General features: G+C 48.2%; 1 protein-coding gene across 7 annotated transcripts in view; it reads right to left on the bottom strand.

The window, feature by feature from the left end:
• Window positions 1-9,306, bottom strand: part of SLC27A1 (solute carrier family 27 member 1) — a 31,899-nt gene that overhangs the window by 20,161 nt on the left and 2,432 nt on the right. The window contains exon 2 of one of the 7 annotated variants that reach the window (XM_055082021.1): window positions 6,532-6,645. The exons of the other annotated variants lie outside the window; for them this stretch is intronic. The gene's annotated coding sequence lies outside the window, so the exon portion shown is untranslated. The remainder of the gene's footprint in view (window positions 1-6,531; window positions 6,646-9,306) is intronic. 7 annotated transcript variants of the gene reach the window in all.

Below are 9,306 nucleotides of genomic sequence, written 5' to 3' on the forward strand. Positions count from 1 at the left end.
CCGGTTCCCCTGCATCGGCAGGCGGACGCGCAACCACTGCGCCACCAGGGAAGCCCTGCACTGAACTCTGAAGGATGAGAAAGAGCCAGCCATGGGTAAAGCTCGAGGGGAAGTATTCCAGGTGGAGGGCACCACGAGTGCAAAGACCTGGAGGCAGGAAGGAGATTGGCACGTTTAAAAGAGAGCAAAGGCCAGCGGGAGGAGAGAAGTGAGTGAAGCAGAGAGCAGGAGGAGACGGCCCAAGGTCGGGAATGTCTCTCCATGGCTCTGAATCGCTCCACCAACTGGTATACCGATTTTAACACATTAAAGTCACACGGGGGAAATGACGGCGCATTATTCATTTGTAGCTTCCAGTGAGCAGAAGATGGGAAAGAATCCAAACATCCTGCAGTAAGCGAGGGGTCAGATGAACAACGGCTCGAGCTGAAGCTTACAACAGAAGGCTGCACACAAGAATGGCGCCCCCAATGCAAGGGATGAGGAAGGACCCTAAAGGTAAACGGGAAAAGTTACTGCTGACCTTGTGGCAAAGATGGCAGATGGAGCACTCAGACACTGACTGTTGACAGTGCCTCCCAAAACGGCTAGTAAAAGGACTTAAATGTGAACTCACAAGCACTGGGAAAATGGAAGTGGAGACCAAATCACCCCACTTTGGGAAGCTGGGCAGCAGCACATGAGGGGTGGAGGCCCCAGGAGGAGGGGGAGAGCAGAATCCTGGGCTGCAGTGGAGGATTGATGGAAATCTGTTTAAGAAGTCCCCTCTGTGAAATAAATGTCATGGGGATGTAATGTACAACAGGGTGACTACAGTCAATAATACCTCATTGCATATTTGAAAGTTGCTCAGAGAGTTGATCTTAAAAGTCCTCCTCACAAGAAAAAAACTTTTGTAACTCGGTATGGTGATGGATGTTAACTAGACTTACAGTGGTGATCATTTCACAATATACCAGTATCCCCTACTTTTCAAAAATTCACTTTAATGCCGCTTCTCTTTCGTGAAAGACCAAGATTAGTACCTGTTTCTGCTAACCGAAAGAAATCCAAAGAGGATTTTCGCTTTCACAATAAAAGACAAAAAGTAAAAACAGTGTTCGGTGTTTGTTCTGCAGGGACCTGTTATAGGGGCAGCGCGCACCCAAAGCAGTGAGAGAGGCACCGCCAAGCTCCTTCCCTGGGAACTGCACTCAGCATCCCAGCATCAAGCTGCCATAGCTTTGAACTGTGTCTGTGAGCATCTGAACTTTATCTCAATTTATTCTGTGCACCCCTTAGCAAGATGCATCCTAAGGTAATTGCTTCTTCCCTTTACACCATTTAGGCTTATAAAAGGTTTCAGAGGAATGCTCTATTTTCAGGTAGCAGGAGAAACCTTTATGCAAATAGCAAATCATTATGTTGCCCACCTGAAACTAATAGAGTGTTATATGTCAGTAGCTCAATTGAAAAAAAGAAAAGTGGCCACCCAGGAGAAGATTGAAAGTCCATCCACAGGAGGGTTTCTGGGTGGGGCACCTCCCTGCAAATGGGTGTTAAGTGAATGTTTACTTGCCAGATGCCAAGCCTCCAGCCCTCTTCCCCGCTGTGTTCCTGGGATGCTGCTGGTGGGGCCTGTGCCCAGGCCTGGAGGAAAGACCCAAAGACACTGCACTGGACTTTCCCCAAAGCACCACCTGGCCAGGTGACCCCATCATGAAGCTCAGTTGACAAGACCTCCTCACCCCCTACACACATCCATGCTGAGAACTTCTAATTGGCTTTACAGCCAAGGACTACCAGACTCCTGGGGATTTCCTCTAATAGGGATGATGGAGACTAAAATAAACAAAGAAGAAAATCTTTGAGGAAAAAGAGATTGTGCAAAGAGAAAAAAACTAATAAAGTCATTAATATACTTGAAAATGTAAGAAGATATATTGCATCCATGAAACAAGAATAGGATGCTATATAAAAGCTTTCAGGGAATGAAAAAAAAAAGATCCTGGAAAATTTAAATGTGAGGGCACAAAGAATGTACAACATACACATGAACCCTAATGAAAAATATGGGGCTTAGTTAATAATCATGTATCAACAATGACTCATCAATTGTAACAAGCATACTACACTAATAAGAGATATTAAAAACAGGGGAAACTGCAGGGGAGAGTAAGGGGGTATATGGGAACTCTCTGTACTTGCTGCTTAATTTCTGTAAACCTAAAACTGATAATAAGAAATGAAGTCTATATAAAAAAGACAAAACATAATTAAAAAATAAATTAGGGCTTCCCTGGTGGCGCAGTGGTTGAGAGTCCGCCTGCCGATGCAGGGGATACGGGTTCGTGCCCCGGTCCGGGAAGATCCCACATGCCGCGGAGCGGCTAGGCCCGTGAGCCATGGCCGCTGAGCCTACGTGTCCGGAGCCTGTGCTCCACAATGGGAGAGGCCACAACAGTGAGAGGCCCATGTACCACACACACACAAAAAATAAATAAATAAAATAAAATAAATTAAAATAGTCTATTAATTTGAACAAAGAATAATCATAGTAAAAAATTTTAAATGTGAAGGCATAAGTTAAACATTAATAGAAGGACTGAAAGATATATTTGAAGAAATATCATAGAAAGTAGGATAAAAAGACAGAGATGGAAAATAAAAAAGATAAGAAGATAGCTGATTCACTTTGTTATAAAGCAGAAACTTATTTTTTTTATTGTAAAGCAATTATACTCCAATAAAGATGTTAAGAAAAAAAAAAAGATATGAAAATTATAGAACCAGTCCAGAAGATCCAACATCATATTCATTCAATAAATGTTATCAAGCTAGACATTGTTCCAGGCACTCAATAATAGGAGTTCGAAGAAGAACAAAGGAAATAAAGGTGAGGAAATCACCAATGATAACATCAAGAAAACTTCCTTGACCTGAAACCCACCAACAGATCATACAATGGATGGAAATAACCCACCGTCTTGAAAAGATCCCACAAGCTTCCAGAAGGAAAAAGAAAAAAGAAAAAAAAAAGTCACTGCAAAGGATCAGGAATCAGAGAGTTTTAGTCTTCTCAACAATAACCATGATGTGAGAAGAAAATAAGAAATGCCTTCAGTTTTGAAGGAAAATAATATCCAACCTAGAAGTCTATACCCAGACCATCAGTCAAGTGTGAGTGTGGAAATAAAGATATTTTCATACATGGAGGGTCTCAAAAAATTAAATTTCTATACATGATTTCTCCCAAAGCTAATGAAGATGTGTTCCAACTAATTAAAGGAGTAAACCAAGGATGAGGACTATCAGGGACCCAGGAAACAGGGTATCCAACCCAAGATAGAAATGATGCTAATCCTCAGGAAGATGGGTAGGAGCAAGCCTGGTGTGATGGCTGCCCACCAGGTAGAGAGAGCAACTAGACCAGCCTGGACAGATTGAAGGCTAAAAGAGAGACTTCTCCAAAAAGGCGAAACTGAAAGCCCATCTGATGCTATAAATATTAGAGGAGAGAGAGATAAATGTTGCGGAGTTTGGCTTTGAAGTAGAGATAAATACATAGAAAACTAACCAGTATGAAGGCAGTCAATAACTCCAGACAAAAATACATAAAGTTGTTTAACTCATATATAAACAAGCATCCTTTTGGCAGTCTATTTAATGCCACATTTTTTGGTGTTTTTGTGCTTTTTGTTGTTGATTTTGCTGTTTAAAATGGGCCCCAGGCATAATGCTGAAATGCTGTCTAGTGTTCCTAAGTACAAGCAGGCTGTGATGTGCCTTACGGAGAAGATACACATATTAGATAAGTTTTGTTCAGGCATGAGTTATAATGTTGCTGGCAGTGAGTTCAATAGTAATGAATCAACGATATATATTAAATGATGTGTCTTTAAACAGAATACACACAAAACAAGATTATGTATTGACTGGTTGATGAAAATGTGATCAGAGGCTTGCAAGAACCTAACCCTGTATTTTCCCTAGGAACAATGGTTCAGTATTTGCTAATTCAATGTTTGCAGCAACTTTGTAGAACAAAACTATCACAGGGAATTCCCTAGTGGTCCAGTGGTTAGGACTCCGTGCTTTCACTGCCAAGGGTGCAGGTTCAATCTCTGGTGGGGGAACTAAGATCCCGCAAGCCTTGCAGCATTTCCAAAAAAAAAAAAAAGAAGAAGAAGAAGAAAACTACCACAAATAATGAGAATCAACTGTAATAATATTGGGACAAAGAAGGATGGAAGAACATGTGTGTCTGTGTATGTATGAGGGTGGGTATGTATACACCATGCACAGGGACAGGAAGAGAGTGAGGACAGGGGGATAAAGGGATGCCAAATCCTCATATTCCATGGAGTGAGATGACAGATCAAGTCTCAAAGTGAAAAAATGCAGATTTGTCACATAAGCCATTTAGAGACGTGGAGGTGAGGTCCAAAAGATTCAAAGGAGAGGTAAGAATCACTCCTGGAAGGGAAAGGAAAATGTGGGTAGAGTGTGGGGCTGGCAGCTGACACTTGAGGTAGAAGGCTAGAGTCTTTCATCTCGAAGCCTGCATGACTTTAATAAAAGCAAAAATTTCGGGCTTCCCTGGTGGCGCAGTGGTTGAGGGCCCGCTGCTGATGCAGGGGACACGGGTTCGCGCCCCGGTCAGGGAGGATCCCACATGCCGCGGAGCGGCTGGGCCCGTGAGCCATGGCCGCTGGGCCTGCGCGTCCGGAGCCTGTGCTCCGCAACGGGAGAGGCCACAGCAGTGAGAGGCCGGCCGCTGGGCCTGCGCGTCCGGAGCCTGTGCTCCGCGGCGGGAGAGGCCACAGCAGTGAGAGGCCCGCGTACCGCAAAAAAAAAATTTCAAGTGAAAGTGGAGAGAAGAAAGCAGGAGGTGAAGAATATGATGGAGAATGTGTGGCCATTTGTGAGCACCAAGAACAAGAGGTCTACATATATTTCTTGGGAAAGAGACACAAGATGCCTCTGAGGAGGGGAACTGCAGGGCTGGGGGCAGTGGAGAGAGGGCAACATTCACCGCAAACCTCTCTCTAACATTTTAATTTTGTACCTGTGTTATGTATTAACTGTTACAAAAAAATAACTGAAAATGTAAAATGTTAAAAGTTAGCTGTTTATACATCCACCTCCCTGGTCAGATCCTGATATCTCAACCATTCAACGAATAAATAGAGTTGCTATGGTGAGCAGCCTCAGCATTTACGGAGCTAACCTTACAGCCACCCTCCAAAGTAGGGTTCTAAAATCCCCATGTCAGATGGTGGATGAGCTGGGAGCTCAGGGAGGTGCATTACACACCCAAGGTCACACAGCAAGTAGAGGACAGAACAACCCAGACCAGGCCCCCTGGCAGGGTCCCTCTGTTCCTCCTCAGGCTTGCCCCCAAACATTCACCATGTACCACGTGACAGACCAAGTGCCCGCGCTGCACACAACAGGTGCTCAATTCATGTTTTCTTAAAGAAGAGAGGATGCACAAGGTGCACTCTTAGAGATGAAGGAACTAAGACTCAGAGGGTGATGTTTCATGGGCTAGCAAGCAGCAGAGTGGACCACAGCTAGACACTCTGGCTCTAGCCACCAAGCACCTAACCTCTGAGGTACCCACTGCTGGGTGAAAGCAATCAGCACCAACAAGTTTGAGTGCCTACTATGTGCCCAGCTCTCCTCTAAGAGCTTCAATAGAGCACCCCAAGAACCCCATGAAGGGGTACTAGTGTTACAGCCATGGGGAGAGGGCCATCAGCAAGGGTAGGAACCACAGGAAGCAGCTCCCACAGGGGTGCTCCCTGTCCACAGACAGCACAGCAAAGAAACTCGACTGAGGCTGCAGTGGCTCCTGCTCAGGTTACTCAAGCATTCACAATGGGGCCCAGTCTTCACGGCCTGTCCCTCCGGCCCTCGCCCCCAGCCTCTCTGGAGCACACCCACACGGGCGGGCAGTGGACCTTCAGCACTGGGCTCCAGCCACGTCTGGGCCACCCTGCCTGGCAGCAGCACAAGCCACCCCCACCCTGGGGACAAAGAGACCACTGTCCACCTTTGGGCCCTTCCTGAGGCCTTTTCTTGCCCCTCTGCTCCTTCTCCCTGTTCCTGCTTTCACCCTGAGCTCTAGGGCACCGGGGCAGGAAGAAATAAACACAGATGAATGTGATCAGATTTCATGAGGAAAACAGAAGATGAGTTAGAAGAGCTGAGGCAGCGTGCTTAAATATTTCTGAACCTAGGTTCTAAATGCAGCCAGCCTGCACCACCACCCCAGCACAACACAGCAGCTAAGAACACATACTCTGGAGTCCTGCCGCTCCTCAGCTCTGTGTTCTTGGGCAAATGACCTCCCCTCTCGGTGCTTTGGTTCACCAACCACAAAATGGGATTAGTAAGCATTCCTTCCTTACAGGACTGTGAGAACACTAGAACAAACCTGGTACAGAGGTGGGTGGGTGTTGTCTAAGCTACATTAGTTAGCTATTGCCGTGTAACAAACTGCAGCCAAAATTAATAGCTGAAAAGAGCAAACACTGATTATCTCACAGTTTCTGTGGGTCACAAATCCAGGAGCAGCTTAGCTGGGTGGTTCTGGCTCAGGGTGTCTTGTGAGGCTGTAATCAAGGTGTCAGCAGGGGCTGTGATCATCTCAAGGTTTCACTGGGAGAGAATCCATTTCCAAGTTCACTCATATGAGACTCTCCACAGAGCTGCCTTACATGACAGCTGGCTTCCCCCAGAGGGAGTGACCCACGAGACAGCACCCAAGATGGAAGCCACAGTCTTTTTTATTACCTAATCTCAGAAGTAATATCCGGGCTTCCCTGGTGGCGCAGCGGTTGCGCGTCCGCCTGCCGATGCAGGGGAACCGGGTTCGCGCCCCGGTCTGGGAGGATCCCGCATGCCGCGGAGCGGCTGGGCCCGTGAGCCATGGCCGCTGGGCCTGCGCGGCCGGCGCCTGTGCTCCGCAACGGGAGAGGCCACAGCAGGCCCGTGAGCCATGGCCGCTGGGCCTGCGCGTCCGGAGCCTGTGCTCCGCAACGGGAGAGGCCGCAACAGAGGGAGGCCCGCATACCAAAAAAAAAAAAAAAAAAGAAGTAATATCCCATTGCTTTTGCTGTATTCGGTTCATTAGAAATGAGTCACTAGGTCCAGCCCACACTCAAAGGGAAGGGATCATACAAAGGTGGGAAGACTGGGAGGTGGGGCCATCTTCCAGGCTGCCTCCTACAGAAAGTGTGTCAAGCTCTGTGTTGGGGACTCAGAGTGGACCCAGCTTCTGTCCTGTCCCAGGGGAGACAGAGCTGGTCACAGATATCCCCTGCCCCATGGAGCCCAAGGAAGGAGTGAAGACCTGCCATCCAAAAAATATATCCTGCACTCCTGTTGTGTGCCACCCTGACGGGAGACCAGGGCCACAGGAGCACAAAGTCCAACACAGTCTCCATCTGTGCTGGCCCCCCAACAGGGCCCACAGTTTAGTGGGGGGAAAGAGACCCCAAAATTGAAAGGCAAGAAAGCAGACACATATGATAATTACAAGTGACTGATGCTGCTAGTGGTTACAAGTCAAGCTCTGGAGCCACACTGCCTGGGTTCAAATCCTGCCCCCACTACTGGCCAGCTATGTGACCTTGGGCAAGTGACAAAACTATGCTGTGCCTCAGTTTGCTCATCTGTAAGATGGGACAAGAGAGTACCCATCTCTCAGGGTGGTTGGGAGGACTTGAAGAAGTCATGCTTAGCATAGTGCCTCACACAGAGGAAGCCCTGTGTAAATCTTGGCCATTCTGCCAGAGAGCAACAAGGTGGGAGGGTCTACAGAGACATAGGGTCAGGGGAGAGCTGTCTGACAAGGTGACATTTAAGCCATGGCATGATGAAAATGAAGAGCAGGGGAAGAGTGATCTGGGCAGAGGGTATAGCAAATACAAAGGCCCTGGGGCTGCAATAAATACGAGTGTGTTTAGGAACAGCAAGGAGGCAGTGTAGCTGGAAGAGTGACAAAGGAAAGGACAGGAGGTTGGGAACATGGTCAGAAACCTCATGTGGTCTAGATTCTAAGAGCAACAAAGAGCCATGGGAGGGTGCTGAGCAGGAAAATTCAGCAAAGGGTCCCCTGAGGGAGGAAACATCATAAGGTGTTGCCAGGCAAAAGGAGGGCCAGTGTATTCCAGACAGAGGAAAGCAGCCTGAGCCTGACAAGGCAAGTTGATCTGGGGGCCAGATAAACCTATGGAGAGGTGGGGAGTGGCAAGTGGGCAGGGAATAGATTGGCAGGACCTCAAGTACCCAGCTGGAGGCTGAGTCTTTTCTACTGCAGAGGATGGAGGTTGTGGAAGGTGTCTGAACAGAGAGCACAGTCCAATCTGCATGTCAGAAAACCAAGGGCAGGGGCAGGGGCCGGGGCCAGGGCGTGAAAAAGAAAGGTCAGGTTCTGGAAGGTTCAGAACCAGTCAATTTGCAGTGGAAGTTTTCCCAGCTGCACACCATCCCTGCTGCTCACAGAGCCTCAGTTTCTTCACCCTTACAATGGGTTAGTCCTCCCACCTCCCCATGGGCACCAAGACTGGCAGACCCATAGCAAGTGCTCAGGGACTTCCACAGGGAGGCTGTTCCTGAGATTTGCTCCGGTGGTAATGCCCAGAAGCACTTATTTCACCACAGGAGGACTCCCAACAGCTTATCTGAGCAAACCCCTAGAGATACCCCAGAGACCTTCCAAGGATGCCTGCAAACACCACCAGAATCCTCTCCCCAGAGATTCTCAGTCACCAGAGATCCCTAAGCAAATCTTGGAATACACAGCAACCTCTCTACAGACTCTGAACAACCCCCAAAGTCACGCACAGACCTCAAACTCTCAAAGAGCACCCCGACCACAGAGAGACCTGTAAATGGCCCTGAGGAGACACTCTTCAAAGGCTCTAAAAGCCCTTTACACATGCCCCAGGAAGCCCTTTCATTCTCCCTGAGAAAGTCCCCCTGAGAACTCCTAGGGACCTACCCGAGTCCCTTAAGACGCCCCAGAGCCCTCCCACAGTCACCAAAGCCCCATAGAGACCCCCCCAAACACGCACGGCCTCCCAATCAGCCTCAGCTCTCTGGAAATCCTACTCGCTGCCCTAGTACCCCCAAGTTGCCGTCCAGAGCCCTGAGGTCACCCACGCAGGCTCAAGGACATTGAAATCTACTCACCTCCCTCCAGGGAATCCCTCAAGATGTCCCCTGCTGGTGCCCTCAGAGTCCCCCAGCCCACTCTTTTCAGGTCTCAGCCCCGCCCCTAGACCCGCCCTCACCCAAGCCCCGCCCCCAGTCTCC

The sequence above is a fragment of the Physeter macrocephalus genome, unplaced genomic scaffold (genome assembly GCF_002837175.3).
Source record: "Physeter macrocephalus isolate SW-GA unplaced genomic scaffold, ASM283717v5 random_4, whole genome shotgun sequence".
Taxonomy (NCBI): Eukaryota; Metazoa; Chordata; class Mammalia; order Artiodactyla; family Physeteridae; genus Physeter; species Physeter macrocephalus.